Below are 23,865 nucleotides of genomic sequence, written 5' to 3' on the forward strand. Positions count from 1 at the left end.
AGGACAGGGAGAGGAGCTGAGGACCATGGTTCTGTAGCCATCTCACTGCTATTCCACGCTCCATAGGTAACCCCTCCCTTTGTATGCCTCTCTGCAACCTCCCTTGATCACGGTACTTGTCCAGTTGGATCACTGTACTGAAATGCCTGGTCATCGGTGTTGAGAGGTTTTGTGTCAATGAGAGATGGCAAGGCAGCACTATTGAGGACTGAGCCCAGCAGCTGTAGAGGCCAACACTTCCACTCCTGCCCTACCAGCAAAGGCTCTGAGATGCCTTGTGGAATGGTGAGTATCACCAGGGTCCTTGAATCCCAGATATTTTTTGTGTTTGTTTGCCAATAAATAATTGTTTCATATTTTCAGGTGTGAATATTCTTCTTGCAGTCTTCTTTTGCAGATCTGAAGATGTCCAATGTGACTCAGAAGAAATATAGTGATATATGCTATGTGTCAGATGGCTTCATCTCAATCTTCTCTTATTTTATCAAAACCTGACAGAATGCTTGTCCTTGGCAATTTGCAAAGATGGTTGCAGTCTGATCCTATGAGAGCAGATAGGAAGTGAGATGAAGGCATAGGTTAACCAGCTTTTCTTCTTGGTCAGAAATACCTGAATATTTAGTCTATTCACATTCTGCTTGTTCTTATTTTTCTCAAAATGTACCTTTCACAAGCAAATCTAAGCTGTCTCAGAAGTAAGGATGGATGTTTCTGCTGTGCTTAACTCTAAACAAACACAGTGTTTTTCCTCCCTTGAAAAAGATTTTTTCTGCTGAGTTGATAATCTTCTTTGTCTTTCAAAATCCACAAGACAATCTCCAAGCCAGCCATTTTAGCTGCAGCTTGGAGAATCACAACAGGATTGACAAATAACATATAGACTTATACTGTATGATATATTTTTTAGTCTGACAATCTCAAACATTGCTTATAATTAATTCTTTCCATTCTATTCTTTTGTATGCAATATTCAAAAATAAAAAAAAAAAATAAAAAATTGAAGACCTAAACTAGGGAAATCTTTGTCATACTCATGTTTTTTGTTAGAACTGTTTGTGTTTTTTTTAATAGAACTACAGATAACTCCTTTTGCAAAGGAATTTAGCCACTGGCAGGCTGGGTAGCAAGGCAGTTTCTCCCATGTAATCCTCTGTATTGCAGAACTGCAATGGAGTGAACAGGCCATAGTGAGGTTCAGCATGTGCAGTCTGCAAAAGGCTCCAGTTCTGGCATCTTGCACTGCATATAATATGTTACTGTTATTTCAACAAGCAGAATGCTTAAATTTAGCTTTGATGGACAAAAAACTTCAGAAGCACTAAGCTGACAATATATTTATATTATAAATGCAAATGCAAAATATAGCCACAAATTTCAAACCCGGTTCCCCAAACATCCTCTTGAAAGAATATCTTCACAAGCTCTTGAGTCTCTTCTTTATTAATTTTATGCAGTGTCTTCTGATAGACTCAGTTTTTAGTGATTATTTCAATGCATTGCAATGCATGAGGCACTGGTAAAAACTGCAGTAGTCATGCTTATTTACTATGTCATAAAAGAATTAGTCTTTCTTTCTCCCTCTTTTTTTAACCTTCACATTTTCTATTTCAGGGAGATTACCAGCATGAATGAAAACCTAATGGTGGACTGATGGCTGTAAGGAATTCAGTTCTTCATGTACCGCATCAAAGACTGAGAGCAAGAATACAGATCCCTTTGGAGATCCTTGGTAGGCAAGTCATTAGTCTAGTCCTTCAGGCTTATATGATTTGCTATGCATAATTGCAGGTAGGTTGATTTTTCTAAAGGTTAAGAACAATACCAGAGTGTGAAGAACACATTGAAACACTCATTCCTTATTGGCCACTATTAAGTTCCAGTAGTGTTTTACTTCTTTTATTACTGCAGTAAGAAACATATTTTCTGGAAGAGTTCCTTGGAGGTTCCTTAGACTAAAGAGAAGGAAAAGAAAGTCAAAAGCTAAACTGAAAGTTTCTCCAGTAGCTCATTTTTGTTGCCAGATATTGAAGGATGAAACGCTTTCTAATACTGAACACTTATGAACTGCCTGGAACTTAAAAGTAAATGCTGAGGAATTCCAAGGTAATTAATAATCTAGGACAGTCATTTTATTAAAAAAAAATACTGAGATTTAATCAGAGAAAGATTCAAAAACCTCTGAGGGAATATTCAAAAACCTCCACCACAGAGTTTATTGTCCAGGCGACTCTTCAAATGCTTTGCGAACAGCAACGGAAGGAAATTGCAAAGAGAAGACCTGAGGGAGGCATTACTAACAATCTCTTGTCAAGATTTTGGGAAATGGAAATTGAAGTTCTATCTAATAAAAGAACAAATCATTTAGTGTGACACCCTGCAGAAGAGAGACCTTCTCTGAATTCACTTCACAGCTTCCCAACAGACCGTTGCATCAGTGGTGGAGACTGCACAAGGCATATCGGGGACCTGTGTGATCAATGGCTACCCTCCCTCTGAAAAACAGCACTTTATTTATAGCCTGAATTTCAGTTTCCAGTCACCACATCTTTTTATGCTTCATTCAATAGATTCAAGAGCTCTTTTCACAAGTCAAGTTAAAATGGAAACAGCAATATCTTCCTTCTAAAGCTTTCTGAAGCCACTCAGCACAAGTACTTCTCCTCCAGCTCTGACCCCTCTGGGATGGATCCTGTGCTCTTCTCCTGATCTCAGGCACTTATGGTGTCCATTATCCCCTAGTAAATATGGTGTAGGTGATAGTCCTCTGCTCTCATAGAGCTAACAAAGCAGACACCTAAGGCAAAGGACAACTATTTAGGACAAGAGCTTTAAACACAGAGTATACATTTCTGTTCTGTTAATCCTCACTTTGAGGGCTTTTTCCCCTCCCCTAATGCAGGTTGGTCCCTTCCTCCCATCATCAGGGCTTTGAGAGGAAATTTTCATCAGCCCATCCAAACTAGCCAAGGGAAAAATGGGACTGTCGTTCCTTCCAGGTATTTTTTCTTACTAACTTTCCTCTAACTTAGTTTATTTCATGCAGAAAACTTCTTCAATTCTGGAGACAGAAGCACATGTAATGCCTATTTGGCCAAAAGAACAGCTTTTGAGTTTCATTTAGTGCTTATCCACTTGATATTATGGAACTGATTATCCCCTGCGTTTCTACCATTTGGCATGCCCACTGTCAAAACTTTTAGCCATGTGTTTCAATGCTCATTCTCTTCATTTCCTTCTCATTAGTACAAAATGAATCAGAAAATTATGTGCTCCACCTCAGAGAAGATTATTTCATGCAGCTTAATCAGACAGTAAGAATTATTGTTGTACCAAAAGGAAGACATGGAAGAATCAAACTTATAGTGGGGATGAAGCAGGATAAACAATAATTAGCCTGGATGGTAATGCAGATGTGCCAAACACCAAATTCAAAACATGAGTTTGTACCTTCCTAGAAAATTCCAAAAGTGTTGCCTTGTTTTGGGAGCTCTCCAACACGATCCTATTTAATAGCACCAGCTAGCTCTCCAGGAACATAAGGAACTCATTCATTTAACCCTAGTGTCTGAGATACCCATGAAGTTAATGCATGTGTTTGCTTAAAAATATCCAGAACTAGGGTGACTAAATCCCCCCCTTATATAAATTCCACATGACTTCCTAGGGAGAATAGAGAATTTAGACACCTTAACTTCATAGCACTGCACTGATTTCAACCCAAAATGTTGTCACATTTTTCATAATAATCTCATCCTTAATGCCCTGTGCTCCTCTTCTACTGCAGCAGGGTGAGAGCACAGGACACAGGAGGCTGGCTGACTGCACCCATAGCAAGCTCATCTACTTAGGAAGGAGCAAACCTGAAGGAATTTGTTCCCAGTACCATGACTTTATTTTTACAAGTAATGCACAACCATTTCCTATAAAACAACATCTCGGATCTTGGACCACCCTTATCATGGGTGAGTATCTTCATTTGGAGATGACATTTGCTTCTGACGGCTTTGGGGGGCTTCCTTGGCTCTGTAGCAGCAGTGGGAAGCTGAATTTACCACACAGTCAGCAAAGACGGGTAGCTACTTAGTTAATAGGTCTAAATTGCCTTCTGAAGGTTTTCAGAGCTGTCTGCAGTGATTATGTGGGATACAGTCTTTCTTTAGGCTCTCACATTTAGATACTGCAATTCTTAATTCTATACTTTTGATTTAGTCCAGATCTGACTCACTGTGCAACAGAATTGAAAACCTACTATCAAATGAAAAGTTTATTCATAAACTAATGGCTGAATCTTTTGGGGTGAAAACTAAATCAAACTAAACCAAACCAAACCAAACCAAATAAGATTGTATTTCTTAACTGATCCGAGTACCAGGGCTAAACTCAGTCTAATGTCTTCTGGAGATATGCTCCATTGTGGGGTCCCACCAGTGAGAATGTGCTGCTGTCTGATAAACCCAACCTGTGTTTTCTTGCTTGGCCTGTCCTGTCCTGGAGGACTGTGTGGAAAGAGCCTCAGAGATGACTTGGTTCCATTCTTCAATCAGTAGCGGGGTACTAAGCGACAAGACAATGCATTTATGAAAGTTTCATAATGAAAGTTCAATATCTCTTGTTCTGTTGCTATTGGCTTTACTGGTCCAGGAGGAGAATTTCTGCATGTTGTTCTCTTTGTCTAGTATAGTCCTAACTCAGGACAGCCTACAGTTGTGTTTGAGCACTCTACTGAACAAGTCTGAATGCAAAAATGTGACTAAACTGAGTCCTGTATTGGGACCTTTTGGCACTAAGTTAAATTGAAAATCTGCACAATGGAAATTTAATTTTCATCAGAAATAGGAAAGCATATTTTTCTTTTGCACTTTTCTTCTACCAAGTGCTTTCAAAATATTAATTAATTAATCCCACAGTGATTCTGGCATTCAAGCTTTGATTAAACTTTCTGTAAATGTTAATGTGCCACTGAACTTTGAAAATGTAGATTGCACTGAAAAAGGGATACATTCTGTCAAAAAATATCCTGTCGGAAGCATAAAGGGTAAAGAATGACAGATTATGCATAATAATATTGTTCGAAGATACTTAAAGGTCAGACATATATTTTAAAACTTTCCCCTTCTGAAGAGAAAACTTTTCTCCCTTTGAAGTGCTGTTATCAAGCCCTTAGGACTTCCTGTGACCCAGACCTTCCATTTTATCTCATCCAATTCTAAAAATGAGTGTACATTATATTGACTCAGTGTTAGTGAAACCCTTCTGTAGCAAAAAAAAAATGCAAACCAAAACAAACCAAAATAACCACTTCATTTGTGTAATAAAAATGCTAATATGTTCAGAGCAAACTACTAGAAGTTGTCTTAATCCTTATTCTTCAAAGGGGGTACAGCCTGAGCTGTACAGCACTGAGGACCCAACCGAAGACAGTACAGATACTAAGCAGGATGCTGCTTTGCTCTCACAAAATTGGTCTGTCAATGACTCCAGAAGGAGCGCAATAAAAATGAGCGTTTGCCCAGTAAGGTCAGAAAGGTGTTTAGTACACACCAGGTAGTGATGAACAGATGACACCAGCTTTTATTTTTACCTGGAAGTATTGATGCTGGGCAGAACCTCACTTCATATCACAGATGCCCTCTGATCAGGAGAGGAAACCCAGACATGAAGACTGAAAAGAAAAATTGCTAATATAATAATAGTGATATGATTAATAATGTTAATATTGCTAATAAATTAATATTAAAGAAGACCTGAAATTACCAAAGCAAACAGCCAAAAATAAAAACAATGTAAAAAAAGGACTCTTCTCCAAACAAGATGGACACCCTGGCAAAGCTGGAGAGGTTTCAGAAATTTGTTAAGGACTTTGTCTATGGAAAGTACTTAGCACCCTATACTTTGGCCTGTGTCAGTCCCTGCAAACAGAGATTTCAGAGCATTAAGTAGTATTAAAAAATTACAATTAGCATACATTATAATAAGCAGTTAGAGAGCTTGCTCTGACATCACCTGGTATAAATCAGGAATAAACCCAGTTAATTCTTTATTTCATCCTGTAATATTCCCAGTGGAATTATAAACAGAGTGATACTATAAATGGTGCAAAACTAGACTAAGACCCTGAAACAAGACCGTACCCCTGTACAATGGGTGCTGAGGTGGCTCCTTGTTCCTTGAGATTTTCCTCCTGCTCACATAGCCAAAATGAACATAGGTAAAAAACAGCCAAAAAAGATCTATCTCCGAGGTCTTCACATAGAATTTTGTAATGAAGATGCTGTCTGAAGAATACTTCTCAGCTGCTGTTTTTCCTTCCTTACAAGCATGGCCAGCTGGCTGTGTAAGTTTGCAGTTCTCTGTTGGTCTCTGATCTACCTGAAAGAGTTCCATTTAAATACTTTTTGTTCAGTATATTTAATAATGATTGCAACTATTTACAAATTACATACTAAATTTCATATGCCCTTATGCTGTTTTGAGATTATTAGCTTTAACGAAGGCAGAAACATGCAATAAGGTAAAAGAGTCAGAAGTGCAAAGAGACTTGGGGACTAAATTTACCTTTTCCATCCTTCCAGTACAGAGGCATTTGCTCCAAGGTCAGGCAGATTTTTGCAGTCTTCATAGATGAATTAATGCTTTTGGAGCTATTCAGTTTTGAGAAGAAGGGGTGGCAATCATTTAGGATTATTCTACCCTAATGGATCCACACTCCTGCAGAGTCTCAGGAGGAGTCTGAGCACAACTGAGAGATATTAACCCTTACAATTGATCCACGTTGTTCCAGAAACAAAACTGCCCTCACAGGCCCAGATAAAGGAAGGAGAGCTCATTTTCCCTGACTAACACTAGTCTCACACCTTGACAAACAGGATCCTCTGCTGAAAAGTTTGCACTACAGAAGGGTCTGACTGTTTTTCAACTGTTTTTCAACTGACTTGAGAGTGAACAAAGAGCTGGTATACGGACTTCAACCCTTAAGGATGGCTACATTGCTATCCCAAAAAGAGAATCTAGGCAAGTTTCAGTATTAAGGTCATTAAAGAGAAAAAATTACCTTTCCTGCCACGAGTTATAAGCATAATCAGGGTACAGGAGTACATTTCTTACACAGGCAAGAAAAAATCTCCTTCTGCTGTTGATCTAACTTAATGACGAAAATTTTGCAGCTGGTGAACAACAGAAGATATTTTCTCAAGGATAAAAACGGATCTTCTCCTAGTAATCTTATTGAAATCCTGCTGTGGCAAATTCCTGGAGACATGGCAACAAGGCAGCACAGCTCACTCTAGAAGACAGACTGGCAGCCAACACATGAGTTAGATCAGAGAGCAGGGAAAATGATGCAGTGCTCTCCCTGGCAGAGCTGTATGAACTTCTGTTGTGATTCTTTTGTTTGAATTCAGATGGTTTTTCTCTTTGCTGAATGGTTCTGAGAATATTTTTTTCAGGTTTTGTAATTTTTATTTATTCAAGGTGTGTACTGAATTTATGGGAGCTGTAAAGTACTGCTGCAAGTTCGAAATATGTGCCATGTGATCAGCCATCCAGATCATGTGGACTTGTTATTTCACCTGAAAAAAACCAGTAACTTAGGCAACGAAAATTCATGTTACAGAAAAAAAGGGAAAAATGCCCCCCCCCACCCCCCCAAAAAAAAACTGCCAACCCAATCCAACCCAATCCAACCCAACCCAAAACTTATACTTCTAGTATCTTTGGAGAACTGACAGTCAATACGAAAAATGGTGCAGACTAAATGCTAGTCTAGTCTGCACCAGGGGAGAAGTGTCATTATACAGATGACTTCTTTACAGTAATTTTTCCTGTGGGAAAGGGGCAATGTCACAACTATGCCAGCCAGATGTGTGGAAAAGGGCTTACCTAAAGTGTACAGGCCAGGAGAAGGACCGCTGAGGTTCGTGAAGTCCTTCAACTATAACCCCCACTGCTCCTCTAAATGGGCACCAACATGGTCAGGAAGAGCCGGAGTGTGTTTGGAGTGACTACATGGTTCTGGGGAAGATGGTCAAGACCATGGGATTCCAGGTGGTTTCTCCTTGGTCCTTCCAGAGAAGAGAAAGGGCATGGTGATGAGGTGACAGATTCTGCAGCTCCACAGCCAGTTCCATTGTCAATAGGGACTGTTTTGTTGACAGGGCTTTTAAAACCACAGGACCTTCTTTGAGGATTAGGATAACCAGGGAGAGATGGAACCCACCTGACCTAGTGGCCTTCTGTAATAAAGTAACTGGGTTTCTGCATGAAAGGAGAGCAGTGTGTCCCACAATATCCTTGTATGTATGTGGGGATATGAAGGTCTGGAAGGGGGGTAAGCAGAAGGTTTTGATAGTTGGAGAGCAGTGTTTAATGGGTTGTACTCCACCTGGAGGCCAAGAACAAGGGGAATAACACAGAGATCTGCACTGTTTAACATCTCTATCAATGACCTAAAGGAGAGGATCGAATGTCCCCCTCAGCAAGTTTGCAGATAGCACCAAACCTGAGGTGAAGCTGGAATCCAGTACCATGCAACAGGAAGGGCTCTCCATATGCAAACTCTGCTGATGAGCTATTCCTTTGCCCATTCTGCTGTGTTACGTGTTTGCACCTATATAGTTACGAACAGAGGATGTTGCTGGAAGACTTCTCTTACTTCCTTTGTCTGAAGTTTTCAGGAACAAAGGGACATCATGATTATTTAAGTTTTGAAACCTTTATTTGTGTTACCTAACTTTCCCCCTTCTCCTCCTCCTCCTCCTAATAGCCTTGAATATTGCTCATGGGAAAGATGAAAATGACAACTCTTTCCACATCTGGAAACTGAAGAGACAGATGATGAACTGTCATTTACCAAAAGCTTTTTCTTCTATTCTTGAAGCACTGCAGGAAGAAAGGACTTCTCCTGAAACCAGCAGAACTGCTTTTGCTAGAAGATTTCCCATATAGCTATTCAACTTCCTAGGACTCACTTGGCTTCTTTTGCCCTGAGGTCTTTTCTGTTCTTTTGGGTTGGGGGTTCAAGCAGAGGAAGTTCATTCTGAGGTTTGTTCCCTACCTGCTCCCTCTTCTTTTTTGCTTTCTTTCTTTCCTTCTCATTGCGTGTTTTGATGATTTATGCATGCTGAGAAGTAAGGTGCTTCTGGGAATGCCTGTTGCTATTTAGATGCCTGGAGGAAAAACCTCTTGTAGGAAGTTGCTGAAACTACTACTAAAATAATTTTAATCTTATGTTCTTCTGCTTTCCAACTTTAATCATCTCTGATCCACCTGATCAAGAAGGCTTTTCTATTGCTTGGGCTACACTTCAGTTGAATATGCACATAGTTTTTTTCTTTTTGGAGATTCAGGGATATGAAAGATGTGGGCAGAGCAATCACCAGTGAAAACTGAGGCCAAAAAGTTGTTGAGAACATCAGCCTTCTCCATGACAATTGTTATCAGATCCCCTTTTTTTCTTCCTTTTCCGACCGATTACCTTAAGAAGCTCTTACTATTCATCACTTCTCTTGCCAAATATAGCACCAGTTGTGCCTTTGCTTTCCTGATAATTCCTCTTTCATTTTTACCTTTGCAAAGGAAGCTGCTGTAACAGCCTTTGCATGTTTCTCAAAACAAGGATCATTGCCAGCCTGTTTTCATAAGGACTCCAAGAAGTTCCAGAGAGAAAGGGAGAAGGAAGAAGAAGGAAGTTCCTCTATGCAAAGATGTCCAGGGAGCTGGGCTGTAAATCAGCTACTTCAGAAGGGAGCTTACCACAACTACAGCCTGTGGGACCCAGCAGGGACTCCCTTGGCTAAGATATTAAACCCTTGGGTGGTTCAAAGTCAGCAGAGCCATACAAAAGTCCTTGGAGGTCTGCCACATGATGCTGCCAGAAGATATAGCATGGAGAAGTGTGAGAAGATACCCTTAAATCTCACTATACTCAGCCTCTGCAGTGCAGAATCCCGTATCATTATGTGGGTCCTGGAAAGGATGCTCCAGGGAAAATGATAAACATTGAATTACAAGTCCAAATGGCAGCTGTGGACGGTATTGTCAGATCCTCTCAAGTAGCCCTCCTCAGACTTGCAGGGGCCTGCAAGCCTCTGCAACAAGGTTTTAAGTGGTACACCTGACATCGTGCAGTTGGCAGAACAGCTTGCACCATGCTGCTCGTAGGACTATCTAAGCACAATACAGTGACCACCCCATGGCCATGTTGGACAAGCACATGCATTGCAGCTGACTTTTGCAGGTCAGAGCAGCCTCTGAAGCAGATTAGAAAAGACATTATCCAATTTTACCTTAGGAGGTCATATTTACAACCCAGCACTCTGTGCTGAGATCTTCCATAATGGGAAATCTGGCTTTGATTACTGCTTGGACATAACTACTTGTTAAAACTGTGGTTTTGACATTCAGGCTTTTAAAAAAGTAATTTGGGGCTGTGCTACATTATGTTTTACACTGCTCTTGCAATGTTTGATGTTTTTAAGACTGCACCAATGTAGGACCATGATTATTTCATGTGCCTTAGTCTGGCTTGTTCTGTAACCATAGTTTGCCCATCAGTGCCAAGAGACTGTATTTCAGCCTCTTACCATCTGGGTTGGAGCAGAGCGAGTCAGACACCTTTGATATTTTCTGTGATTGTGTCAGCTATCCTTGTTATGGCCACCAGAAATTAGGGAAGTATTCATTTCCATGCAATAAAAGACAGTGCACTTTAACACACTCAAGAGTAGGGAATGGGGCACAAATAACAATTCATCCAATTACCTAACCAAACTTCTGAAACTACCCAGACTGATTTGATAGTTTTGGATTTTTTCCCCATCATTTCATTTTTGTGAGCATGCATTGCCTCATTGGCATGCTCATTGGGGTCGAAAGGTAACAATGCCAGTTATAAGCTCTGGCAGTGTTATCTGACATGCTGCTATTAAGCTACTGCAGGAATAAGAAGTGATTTTTTTAGTATAAAGATTGCAGCTTGGTGCTACAAGTCTTCACAGGCTCCCTGAAGCATTATTTGTAAGCAATTATCTTTTCTGTGTAAGAAAAATTCTTACAGCCTAGAGGTTGTTTTGTTCTCTGAAAGGAAACATAGTGATGCTTCCTGCAAAATTTAGTCATAGCACTGCTGATCTTGAGTTTATTCTAAATAAGAAATAATTTCCTATAATGGAAAATCCTGATCAAGTTTAATTCTAAGAGCTGAAAATCAACAGTGATTAAAACTGCAGTGTCTAGACCAAAGCAACATATGTTTTAATGATAAACAAACTCAAATGGTTGAATTAAGCAACTGTATCTGTCTAATCCTCTTTGATCTTCAAATTGGTTCTCTAGCTGCTTTTCTAGCAGAGTACACAAATACATTAGTGGTCTCTTTAATCTGGCAGTTAAAAGCATAACAATGTAAAATGGCTTGAATTTGAAGTAAATCAAATTCAGACTGGAATACAGTGAACAGTTTCAATAGTGAATGTCATACCTTTTGATCAGATTATCATTAATAAACTATATAAAATTATTAGATTACAGAGAAAAAAATATCCAATTTAATTTTTAAAATGTAAATTCCCTGCCAGCCTTTCCTGCCCAGAATATATCACATTCCCGGAAAATATTTTAAATGCATTGAATCAGTGGCCACGTGAGAAACAGTAGATCCATCACCACGATGCAGCAATGACTTTATTGCTCGTGTCCTGCACAACACATCTTTGCAAACATGCCCCTGCTACTGAATTGCCCCTAAAATGGAGTTGCCATTGCCAGAAGAGTTTACCACATCTACCCTTCTCCTTTCCCTAGTGTGCCTTGGAGGCAGAAAAGGACAGAGTGTCTGTCCATGCTGTGTCCCCACCTCAGTGAACAGGAAACAGGGTTCCTCCACCCAGGTCCACAGCTGCAGTGGTACAAGGTGGACCAGGGAACACCAACAGGCAACTGAACAGGGTCCAACGAGAAGAGGAGAGGAGAGAAGAGGAGAGGAGAGGATAGGACAGGACAGGACAGGACAGGATAGGAAGGATATTTCAGTTGGAACGGACCTACAAAAGAATGCCTGAACACTTCAGGGTTGACTAAAAGTTAAAGCATTAGGGCATTAAGGGCATTGTCTCTTAAAGCCTCTTAAACATTGGCAGGCTTGGGGCATTGACAACCTCTCCAGGAAGGCTGTTCCAGTGTTTGACCACCCTCTTGGTAAAGAAATGTTTCCTAATGTCCAGTCTGAACCTCCCCTGCTGCAGCTTTGAATCATTCCCACACATCCTATGACTGGATAATAGGGAGAAGAGCTCAGCACCTCCCTCTCCACTTCCCCTCCTCAGGAAGCTATGAAGCGAAATGAGGTTGCCCCTCAGACTCCCTCTCTCCAAACTAGAAAAACCCCAAAGTTAGTTCAAGTGTATTAACTTCAAAAAATGTTCAGACTTCAGAAGTTTGGAACTTTTTTCACTAGAAGTGTTCACCAAAAAGGAGTCCTTAGAGGTGGGCATACAATTAAGTCCTGGTCTGATTAGGATCCATCAAAGGCAGAAGGCATATTAGTAACCCACAAATGATGGTCACACAGGTAATGATGGAAGCAGAATTGCCCATCATTGTGGCTTCTTCAGAAGTTTTGCAAGAATGAACAGTTATAGAAAAAGAATTACAGAATTCTGTCTTCTAGGGAGTCCAGCCATTCAACAAACACATTCCTCTTGTCAAGTCCATCAGCATCTTCCTGTGTGCTTAGTCATGCTGAGGTACTGCCATCACTCCTAACAGTGGGTTTTCTGTCTTTATTCACATCTCTTTTTCCATCTCTGAAAGACACAGTGGCCAGTCCTGTAAAGATTGGTTGCAAGCTGATTGTAAACTGGCCAGCTTGTAACTTGTTCAGCTGGTCCTGCTGAAGGGTCTTCACTCTAGATTGTAGGACTGCTGAATCTTTTTCTTAATCCTGATGAGAAACACATTTCTCACCAACCTGACTCCAGATTATCTGTGCTCCATCTCTTACATCACTGGAATTATTTCAAAAACTGCAAATGGCAGACAAATGATAGCCTGGATCTTTCTCAGTAATGAATGAGTTGCATCCCTGGGATGAACACATGCTTAACACCAGCAACTGTTAAGACAGAAATAATTTCTTATGTCAAACAGAATGAAACATAACCACATACCAATCAGCTCTCTATGACAAATAACATGAGATGAATAGAGTTCTGAAGCTGAGTTGCAGAAGTATATGAGAATGTGCAACCCAGGCTGAGACAGATTGTTATACAAAAGTGTATTACAAGATTTATTTTTTACATATGTTCCTAAAAGTCTGACACTTGAGCTAGCTTCACACCAAAGACCAGATGTAACTCATATTTTGCAATGGTATTTAAACGTTAGCGCTGACCAAAAACAAAAAGTTATTGACAGTCATTTTGCTGGACTCATTAGAACAGTTTTCTGCACTATTCAACCATACCTCTCGTGTCAGAATTCAAAGTAAACTATGCTGGAAGACTAAGGCATCTGTTGACTATATGGGTGATTGATGAGTAAAAAGGCAGTGGCTAATCAAGGTGCAGGAGACTAATGTGAGTGGTAGAACAGAGTGCCCTAAGATGCTGTTTCCATCTTTCCATCTTTTTGCAGCTATTTGCTGTATATTGCCAAAACAGCTTGTTAAGAACAGACAGCTCCAAAGCAATGTTTTTGTAAAATCCTTTAATCAGAACACCAATGAGAAAAATTGGGTCTGTGGGTGCTGCAAAGTTGAGATGTATAGCTTTTGCTAAACAGCATATCAACATAATTTGTTTATAGTTGTTTTTTCTTCACTGAAACCTAGCTGGACAGGTTATCAAAGTGATCTTCACTTTTGTAATATCTGTTCGAGGACGACTTCCTCCAATGGAATAATTCAGTGTTCAAAACCTACCAACAGAGGGATATCAGAAAATAATTTGACTTATTGCATTTGCTTAATAGCATAGTAAGCATGGGCCGGTAAGGACCTCTTAAAGTTTCCAGGTTTCTGAAAGTTTGCAATTTCTGGGCTGTTGCTGACTCTGGTTATGGACACAGCACTTGCTCTGCTCTTCTTATTTGAGTGCCATGGGGGACTGCACCTTGGTGGTGAGGTGACTGCCCTGCTAATGTGGCTGTCACCCTCAGCTCCCAAATCACCTTCTCACTTCTGCTGCTCTCTGACAAAGTGATGCTCGAGATAATGGTTCAAAGTCTGCAGAGGATTTATGATTTCAAGTACATAAAGCATTCAGAAATTAGTATTTCTATTATTCTTGCATTTTCTGTTCTAAAACTGAAAAATGAGCATTACTGCATGTGCTGTGGGTAGCATATTTGACTTCCAAAACTCTTTATCAGTTTGATGCAAAGATTTGCACTGAATCCAGTTTTATCTGAATTAGGTCTACTAGGCAGAGACATGTTTTCCTCAAGACTGTCCTATATGTCAAAACTACTTAAGTTTAAAATCAATATTGCATTATTGTGCAGCTGTGACAATATGGCTAGTAGCTTATTTCCCAGCATTTTTACCTCTTGACTGCACATGAAATCCTTTTCAATCCAAAAACTCTTCTGTTGAAATTTAGGCTTGTTATTTTGTCAATATATTTAAGACATACCCAAGTCACACCGTCCAAAGATTGGCTGGCAAATGACCATGACACCCAAGGCTGCTAGTGTGTGGGAGTATGCTCCTCAGAGGAATGGCAAATCTGAGCAGTTTTGACAAACAGGAACCAAGCATTGAAATCCAGCTCTTGAAGAACACAATTCAACATCAGGAGATCAATTTTTTTTAGCATTTTCAAAACCTACTGTTAGTAATGTTAGACATTTTAAGACATTGTTGTGGTACTCTTCTGAATTGGAGCTGATATAAATGTCTACTCACACTTTGTGAATGTGTTTAAGCCTTTTTTGGGAAGTCGTGGATAGAACAGGTTAATAGACCTCTTGATTAAAAAATTATAAATATAAAGCCCAATCTTTTTTTATGTTATTACTAGTTTTACATGCACTTAATAAGAGGGTAACTCTAATGCAAACACCAATTACAAACTTTTTGGGTTCAGTGCTGGGAAATAGCTATTATCCTAGATGTAATATTTCTGAGGAGTGTCATTTCAGAACTGCAGTTTAAATATTTTAAGAGTAGAAATGAATAATAAACATCTGTGTCAAACAGTATATCTTTATACAAAGGTTTGAAAACACCTTGAACTGCTAGAGCAAAAAGAATGTACACTGCTTTTCCAAACCAACATCACAACGAAATTTGAAAGCAGAAAAAAAATATTATGTTTGACTGAAAGAATATAATAAACAACAAGGTCACCTAAACTGCTTGGGTGTATAAGCATGCCTATTAGATGCTCACAGGGATCAGAACAAAGCCCATTATTACTGAATGATTTTAATCCATAATCTCAAAGTAGGTATCAAATGACTAGTGGAGAAAACATGCAAATAAGGAACAGTGAAGCTTGATGTGGGCAATAAAATCATACACACCATGAAAAGATGAGATGTGAACAACAGTGGTGATTAAGAAGGCACATGGGAAAATGGTAGCTTTTCCATTATTTGGTGTCCTCCACTGAAGATTTCAAGTAAGTTAGCTTGCTCAAGATGAAGGCAAGTGCATAAAATTAAAGGAAACTCATGGAGATTTATAGGAAGTTAAATCTCTTCTGCACTTCATCAAAAACTGTCAGAACTAGTTGAAAACCATGAATTTAATTCACTAGTGATACTTCTAATTACTTTTTTTCTGATACAAGTAGCTTTAAACATCGATCTTGGCACCTTCTAAGCTAGATTTTCAAATGATATTTGGCTAATTTAGTCCTTCATACATTAATAGCAAAATCTAGATAGAGAAGAGAAAATGGGGGCCTGAATTCCTGAATACGAGTGCACACCATGATTCCACCATGGGGCGACCCAACTGTGTGATTCATAATCTCCTATTGCCCCCCCGCCCAAGTCCTTTTTTCCAGAGAAAAGAAATCTTTGGGAGTTGAGCACTGGTAGAGGCAACATGCTTCACAGGTTCCCAGTCTAGGCAACCAGGGGACCAGAGTTTTGTGTGCACCGCAATGCTCAGTGGTAGGTAAATCTAAAGAATGACTTCAGTGACAAAGTACTCACAAACTTTGCTGTGTACATACTGTCATGCTTATTCTTTTACTGAGTAGTAATGAGATAACAAGCTCTTATGCTGAAATCACTACTTTTCTCTGACAGTTTATCCTATATTAAAATATAATTTTTTGTTTTATTCAATACTGTAACATAGGTCTGGAGAACGGTTCATCCACCTCAAGTCTGCCTTGAAAACTGCCTTGCACTTTTCCATATCAAAAGACTTTCACTGATTAACTTGGAGGGCTACAATTTGAATTGTGCAAAGATCAATGGATCAGTGCTGGAATGGCCTTCACATTTGCCCTCCACGCACTACTTAAATGAAGAAAAGATTTATCCTTTTAAAAATGCATTTTTGAGCTCTTTTTATTGCCTTCTTTTCCCTTGAAAGTGTAGGTCTGGAGTAGGAGTGTAGCAATTTTCAAATATGTGAAATGTATTTTTCATATGATTGAAGGGCCAAAGATAACTTAGCATGATTTGGACACATGAAGAGATGAACTCGTCAATTCACCTATTCTTATTTGAATAAACTGTGAATAAATTCTATTTTACAACCTGATCATTTGCCTATATCATAATCAAGAGTCTAGGAAGCTGTATTGTGTATTGTCATATAAACTTGTAAATGCTATACCACTGTGGTTCAGATACTTCTGTCCCAGGGCAATAACTTCTGCTCAGTAATTCTTTTGCCAGTGGCTTTCCACTTTGAAGCATACAAGAATTTTCCTATGTCCATGTCAAGCTTTATTTCAGGCTCAGTTTAAAACATCACTTTTCCTGGCTTATCTCTTCTGTATTGACCCATATGGCAAAACTCACATGATGGAAAGCACCCTGCCAGGAGGATTTCCATTTGAGGCAACGTTGAACCTGGTGACAGACTCTGTGTACCCTGGAGTAGGGTAGGAACTTGGACATGCTTTATCATCAGAGGAAGATTACAAATTTAACCACATGTTCTGGAAGGATAATTGCTTCAGATTGCCATTTTGTATAATCTTCATAATCCACGGAGTTAATTTAAATGCTCCAAACATGCTAGTACTTGGGTATATGATGAAAACAAGCACATTTTTTTCTGGGATTTTGATACAAACCGAAGAAAACCAGACACTCAGTTCAGCTTTTAATTGGAAAATGGATGGCTGTCAGATTCCTTTGAAAAAGCCTTTTCTAAATGTGCCTTACTGGTGTTGTCATACTCAATTTTTTCCTGTAAGGAAAACAGATTGCTTGCTCCTCAATGGCAAATTACTGTACCGATGTACTCAGAACATCACTTAATGGTGGTATTAACCCAGTCAGCTGCACTGCATTATCAAAATTTTCATTTCTGCATAAATTTATTGGGTGACTGGGCTGTTGTAGTTTCAGAGTACCTGCCCACCTTATGTCTACTTACAATATTACATATGCTGCTCTTTAATTTTCATATATGTTTCCCTGGAGTTCACAGTATTCTGAAGAATCTGTAGTTAATATTCTAAGAGTGCAGTTTATATTAGCTGAGCAGAATGGCCTTGCATTGCTCCCACAAGCAGCTGGCATTTTCAACGAAAAATATACTTCTGCATATCCATGCACTGCTTCCCAGAGTACTGAGCACTGACTGTACAGACTTGTGAAGGTGTTGTACTAAGAGAGGGTTCCTATTTCAAGCATCAGAGTTAAAGTTGAAATGTACAAAAGAAAATCTGAAGCACACCATTCATGAATCAGGTTCTAGATGATTACAATGATTCCTCCTTAAAATTAAAGACAAATTTGTGAAAATTCCTGTTAAATATTATTTTTAAGTTATCAGTGATTTTGTTTCATGTCTCAGTTATATATACAACACTGAGACAAAAAATTGGAAGCCAGAAAGCACTATAGAATTAAAAATAATTCAAAAGTGGTAAAACAAAGCATCACAGATGAAATGTTTTATTTGCCACCTTCAAAACAAACAGTGGGTTTTTTTCAAAGTAAAACCAAATCTTGTTTCAAAGCTGAATTATGTCAAAACTGACTATACAATTCAGTCTTATTGAAGTGGCACTTTCCAACAGAGAACCATTTAACCAGAAAACCCTTCAGAGTCTCTGGCCTTGGGGCAGAGCTGGAGTGACCAGTCCAGTGATGCTGACCTGACTGGGCAGGACACCAGGATTGTTGCAGCTGTGGTATGTCAGGGAGGCAATCTACCCTCACTCCTCACTACAGCATGTTTGCAGAAGATCTGCTCAGTTTAGTATCAGCTGTGCCTTTAATGCAATACTCTCTTCCTTATTTTTGTGATCAGCTTCTCCTAACTTGATGGTCCCACAGTCCCTTAACACATAATGTGTTCAGGGAGCTGAGGCACCAGCTCTTTCTAAGGCTATTTTCCATGATAAACAAAATAGCAACATGTAAAAACTGCTAATAAATGGCACATCCCTCAGGAGAGAAGGTATTACCTCAGTATTATCCCATTTTCTGCTTATTCGAAGAGTGAGACTCTCAAGGTCAAACAAACCAAGGCCTCCCTTGAGGCAATGTTAATGCCAGACTGGCTGTGCATGCCAAGCTGCTGGCCCAAAGGTTATGCATTACAGGCTTTGACTGCCAATATTCTTATACTGCTGTTTTTCTTTCTATTTACCATTCTCCTGCACTGCATCACGTTTATGTCAGGCTTTTAAAAAGCCTCTTCTCCTCCTATTACCTGAAATTTGCAAAAGAGTAGCTACTGTTTGTACGTGAAGAGGCAGGCTATTATACAAATACTTACATATGCTATGCACAAAAAAGGATGGGTTGAAGGAACTATCTCAGGAGAATAAAGCACTTGAAGTCAAGCCTTAGGAAGAGCAGGACTACCTGCGCAGTTTTAATTTATCCCCCTGCCATCCTTATATAAAACCGAAGCGCTAAAGTGAGTTAAGTTATTGTATCACACGAGACTTGTAATTTATTCTCCTTTTTCTTTTTTTAAGCTCTGACTGAACCACATTTCTGATAACCTATTGCAAACAAATACTCCATGCTGCAATGTTCCTTCCAAGAAAGCATGTGATGATACACGGCTACGGAAACTGGTAAGCAAGAAAAAAATTTACTAAGAAATCAAGCCTGCATGCTTTGTATTGTAAAACAAAACTTCAACTGAAACATGGTCATAAAACGAATCTGTCATCCAGGCTACTGACAACAGCAAATTCAGGTTGGCAGTTCCATTCCAAACTTCTCTTTTCATTTTTAATATATTACACTCAAAAGGACCTGTGAATGTATTTGCATTAGGAAAGGCATCTACAGAGGTTTAAAAGCCATCTGTGTTCATAGGGAGAGAGAGAAGACTTGGGACTGGGATTTTCTTTCTACTCAGTCCTCCCTTCATCTAAGAACAGCACCAGATTGCTAAGAGCAAAGAAGGAAGGTGTGCTACATTACCTACTGCCTGCTGGGCCCTAATAGCAGGGAAGCTGGGAGAGGAAGGCAAGGAGAATTCCTCTAAGCACCTCACAACTGGCACATGAATTCTGCTGTTATGAAACGAGAAAGTGCAAAATTTTTGCAGTGCTGCCATAGGGGCTCCCTTAGGGGCTGTGCCACAGGAGATGGATCGGAGGGTGAACATCTCTTCTAGGGTGGAATGAAAATGACAGTTCAGTTTAAACACATGATGCTTTTTCCCCCCTACTGTAGACAATTAAGGCTTTCATTCCAGGTAAAAGAAAAGACTGAGTTTCAGAGAAAATGTTGGTGGGAGAAGGAACTGGATGAGCAGTCTTTCTTTGTGAGACAAAATTAAAATACTTTGCATGGTACTGTTCAACTGAAATGCCACCATCAAGCCTGTACCAGGTGTTTGAGAGGTTTTGCTCCTGAGGCTGGTACAAACACTTTGCATTGCTATATCACAGATGGGATTGTAAGTTAGAAAATCACTGACTCAGCATATTTGCATAAATATTCGCATTTCTGCAAAGTTCAACTCAGTTGGAAGTATATTTTTTATTCTCCCTCCATTCAAACATTGTATATTCTAGTCAGGGTCAGACCACATTAAAAATCATTTTCAGTCAGTGCCCAGTTGACTCAGAGAATTTCAGATCCAGAGTTTGAACAGCTGATTTTGCTCTAATTCTCTGAGCAAATGTTGCAGACTGAAAACGTCTGTGTTTGTGTCAGCGGTATTTACAATTCTGTACATGGAGAGAACCTGTTCCAACAGGGAAGTGACGACTGCTTTCAATGTTCAGAAAGATCTATTTCCTGGCTGTCTCGAAAATCCACAGCAAAATATGCTAAAGTTCTTCTGTTCTGAAACCTGAAAGTTAAGCACTGTGGAAGATTTAAAAAAAATGTTAGGATACACACAGTTCATTAACTATAGTTCATTATGATTTCATAAGGTGAATTTCAAAATGTGTAAATTAGAGTTGCTAAAGCAGATTTCTTCAAGTTCAGGGTTTTATCCCTTCTACTAATTTTGCAGGAAAAATCAGCTGCTTCTATAGTCATATTTTGTAGTGACATTTCAAATACTGTTTAATTAATACTCACAGCAGCCTTGGGAGTAAATGGAAGATACAATAAAACAATAGATTTAAAAACCTTTAATACAGAAAGTCACTATTTGCTCAGATCCTAATCTTCAAAAAATGAGGTAAGGTGACAAGACAGTACATCACATACTATCCAAGAAAGTGGACTGAAAAGCCAGTTCTGCAGAAACAGATCTGGCTCAAGCAGACAATTAAATATTGTCTTTCACAAAGGACATATGGATGGAAGGCTAACCATACAGCTGGGTGACAGTCACCAGTGTGGCCTTAGTACACGCCTGAGATATTCCAAAAAGGAGAAACTCCCTGCACAGTCCCTACATCTGCAACTTTCATCTGCAAACTGTTGCTAGAAGGAATTGTTTATTTGTATATAGTTTCTGGAAGGCTTAATTCTTACTTTAACCAAATGGATTTTCTTGAAAATATTAGCTGTGAGAAGAATCCATAAGGGGATTTATAGACAGCTGAAATACAGGTAATTCGCAAAATACCCACAATAATACACAGAGGTCTCTGACCTCCACAACATCTATGGCTATTTACTGTTATTCTAAAGTACTAAATTATTTCTTCAGAGTTTTAGGAGAAAAACAAGGTTTACATTATTTCCTAATGGCATCAGTACCAGAAAACAACCTCTAGCTGAATGTCTTAGGTACAGTGCCTTTGATAAAGGGCCATATTTTTCAGTAGGATGTGGGGAAAAAGCAACAAATGCTAATCCTTGGTGTAGGCTTATAGTCTTTGGGATTTGCTGCAGATGCTACCAATTAGAAATCACATATTCTGCTGGTAAAAAGGAGAATCAAAATAAAGGTTTTAGTTTGCTCCCTATGTGACAAAACCCTCCTGGGTTTGTTCTCTAAATTTTCAACAATCAATCTTTTTTTTTCTCATTGCTGGATATCAAGAGGGATACTCTGAAGTGATAGAATCCTTTGAAAAGTAAGAGTTAAGAAATCTCACCTCTGATGATAATGCTTGCCTGTGCATTAGCACTACCTGCCATCCCAGTCACTGTCCACTTACAGCTGATGGGAGAAATAGGACTTGCTTGGAGCCAATGGTCTCACTGTGACACCTGCCTAGTGCTCATGAGGTCAGGTCATGCTGCTGACACTCACCACCTCAGTGCCAGACTGTGTCAAGGCAGTTAGTTGTAAAGGGAGCAAACATTGTCTGAAGTGCTGAGATTCCTTTCACATCTTCACAGTGGAGCTTGTTCCCCTGAATCCCACTTAGTGGAGACAAGTGGCACTTCTAGCCAGCAGTTCATCTTAGTATGTCAAACACCTTTAACAAGCTGATAAGACTTGTGTCCTAGAAGACCATGTGTTACTCCAGATAAAAGAGATGATGCACAAAACTCAGTCTGCTGCAGACAGCACCTGCAAATATGCATCCCTTGTCACCTGTCCCTTCAGTCAAAAGTGTAAATTAGTCAAAAAAAATGGCAAAGGATGCACCCAACTTCAAAGGAGGTTGAAAGGACAATGTGGGGAATTGCAGGTCACTCAGCCTCATTTGAAAACTTCCTCCCTGAGTGAGGCTTGTTGTAGAGCATTTCTGAGCACAAGAAGCAGCTGGCTGGAAACAGGTGGCATAGATTTACTGAGGATAAACTCTGCCTGACCAACTTGATTGCCTTTGGTAATAAACTGGCTAGATTTTCCAAGAGCAGAGCAATACAGAGTGGTCCAAGGGGAGCACCACAGCAGTTTCCACTGGGATCTATATGCTTGACATCTTTGTCAGAGGCTGGAGGAGGTGACTGAATGCACTCTCATTGTACTTGCAGATGTTGCCAAACTGGAGGGAGTCTCAAAGAAGGGGCTGCCATCCAGAGGGACTGAGTCAGGCTGGATGAATGAGCCACAAGATTCAACAAGGAGGAATGCTGAGTCCTACCTGTAGGAAGGAAAAATACCTCCAACAACACAGGCTGAGGATTGACTAGGGGGGATGCTCTGTAGCAAAGGCTCTGGGGATCCTGTTGGGCAGCGAGCAGGACATGGGCCAGCAGTGACTCCTGACTGCAAAGGTGGCCAATGGCAACCTGGACACAGTGGAATATGATGAGGATGAGAGGTTGGAAAGGAAACAAGAAGGGCTTCTAAGGCTGCATCATGAGTAAAAGAAAGGTGAGAGGAAATGTGGCCCACCTCCAGAGAACAAGGAAAAGACTGAGATACTCAATAACTTCTTCACCTCAGACCTTACTGGTACAATACGTCATCAGGAAATCCTGAGAATCATGGGAATGACTGGACCAAGAACTACTAGCCTTTAGCAGAGAGGAATCCAGTTAGGGAACCCTTAACAAACTGAACATACATAAGTTCATGGGATCAATGTTATAGGAAGCACCCACAGGGTTGAGAGAGTTGGTCAGTGTAATTCAAGAGCACTCTTGATTATATCAGAGAAATTGTGGTGGTTGGGACAGGTTTCTGAGGACTGGAGGAAAGCAAATTACACTTTTGCCTTCAAGAAGGGTACGAAGGAGGTTTTGGGGAACTACAGACTGATTAAACTCATCTTAATCTCTGGGAAGGTGATGGAGCAAATCCTCCTGAAAACCACTTCCAGACACATGAAGGACAAGGTGGTGATAGGGAGTATTCAGCATGGATTTACAAAGAGGAAGTTGACCAATCTGATAGCCTTCTGCAATGAAAAGACAGGCTCTGTAGCTGGGGAGAGAGCAGTTGATGTCGTCTGTCTCAATTTCACCAAGACTTTCAACACTGTCTCACATAACACCCTCATAGACACACAGATGTCATACTAGACAAGTGGACTGTGAGGTGGACTGTGAAAACTGTCTGACAGATTTGTAGTCAGCAGCACAAAGTCCTCTGATTTAGATACAAAACCCCCTTGTGTTTCACACACATTCATGACCAGGTAGTAGGGTCTATGGACTGGAGTGTTTTTTCAAACTGTGAAAAAAAAAGAGTATTTAACTGTTATATCATCCTATAGGTGATTACCTAATAGCAAAAAAAAAAAAAAAAAAAAAGGCACTATTTCCCTGAAACAAACAGAAATTTTTACCTTAATAACAAATTGCATCTCATTCTGCGCCATGATGCTAGTTGGAATCAAATGCTGCTAAGAGAATGATGTTGGCAAAGGAGCAGTCAAAAAACTATGAAAAGGA

The 23,865-nt window shown here is 39.7% G+C and overlaps 1 long non-coding RNA gene across 3 annotated transcripts in view; it reads left to right on the top strand.

Moving 5' to 3' along the window:
- The window catches only part of LOC114002424, a 32,831-nt gene extending 9,189 nt beyond the window's left edge, over nucleotides 1-23,642 (top strand). For 2 of the 3 annotated variants that reach the window (XR_005564347.1, XR_003545859.2), the window contains 4 exons: nucleotides 67-285; nucleotides 1,612-1,729; nucleotides 19,125-19,226; nucleotides 22,501-23,642. This is a non-coding gene — a long non-coding RNA (uncharacterized LOC114002424). Of the gene's footprint in view, nucleotides 1-66; nucleotides 286-1,611; nucleotides 1,730-3,784; nucleotides 4,065-19,124; nucleotides 19,227-22,500 lie in introns of those variants that run through there. The other variant, XR_005564348.1, reaches the window with a different exon arrangement.
- The last annotated feature ends 223 nt before the right edge of the window (nucleotides 23,643-23,865 follow it).

The sequence above is a fragment of the Pipra filicauda genome, unplaced genomic scaffold (assembly GCF_003945595.2).
Source record: "Pipra filicauda isolate LSUMZ 115617 unplaced genomic scaffold, ASM394559v2 scaffold30_size5312502_pilon, whole genome shotgun sequence".
NCBI lineage: Eukaryota > Metazoa > Chordata > Aves > Passeriformes > Pipridae > Pipra > Pipra filicauda.